General features: G+C 40.1%; 1 protein-coding gene across 4 annotated transcripts in view; it reads left to right on the top strand.

Annotated features, from left to right (window-relative positions):
• The window catches only part of UGGT1 (UDP-glucose glycoprotein glucosyltransferase 1), a 184,855-nt gene that overhangs the window by 117,671 nt on the left and 66,304 nt on the right, over positions 1–880 (top strand). The gene's annotated exons all lie outside the window — the stretch shown is intronic.

Genomic DNA, 880 nt, shown 5'->3' with positions numbered 1-880 from the left:
TTTCTGGGGTTTTGTTTAGCTTCTATATTTGTAACAATGTTTCTTAAACTGCAAGCTCAGAGGCCGGCAAGGCAGGCGAGGAACGTTGGCTTCCTCCATCACTGAAGCAAGCAAGCCCCCTGTTCACTTCAAGCTGCCTGGCTGCCAGCCGCCATCTTGACTGGCAGTTAATTTGCATATCGCCCTGATTAGCCAATGGGAAGGGTAGCGGAGGTACAGCTAATTACCATGTTTCTCTTTTATTAGATAGGATAAGCCTGTTTATTTGTTGATGTTCTGTCTGGAAGATCTATCCATTGATGTCATTGGGGTGTAAATCCCCTATAGTGACAGTACTACTGTCATTCTCTCTCTCTATGTCCAACTAGTAGCCCAGTGCACGAAATTCGTGCGCATTGAAAGGGAATTAATTAGAGGAACGTAATTTGGACTCACTATCTAATATCAATAATATGTGAGCATGAGGCAGTCCACGTTTCTGAAATTCAATGACAAGAATTTTAGCTATTACTTTGTCAAATAAATGGAATTTATAGATATTTAAAAGAGCATTCAGCTTAATATTAAAAACTTGGCTACCAAGTCAGGTCTGTTTGCAACTTTTTGCCAGCGTTGTAAATTGTTTGCAATATCTGCCCATTTGGGGTTGCACGTCATGGTTATGAATAAATCGGGCTTGCTATACCTCATTACAATTGCCATAGCATCCAGATATCGCTGCTGCATATTTCTGGGACTACCCTCAAAAGATGATGGAAGTATTATCAATTGGCACATTGTCCTTTTCAGATCTAGATGTGAGATAATCCATCAAATCACTATATTTTTCAACTCTCAACTTAGATTGGTTTGCTTTGATGAAGTTTATCCGATTGGCCTC

This window comes from Myotis brandtii, unplaced genomic scaffold (assembly GCF_000412655.1).
Source record: "Myotis brandtii unplaced genomic scaffold, ASM41265v1 scaffold600, whole genome shotgun sequence".
NCBI lineage: Eukaryota > Metazoa > Chordata > Mammalia > Chiroptera > Vespertilionidae > Myotis > Myotis brandtii.
The sequence above is the reverse complement of the archived record's forward strand: the minus strand, read 5'-3'. Positions and strand labels throughout refer to the sequence as shown.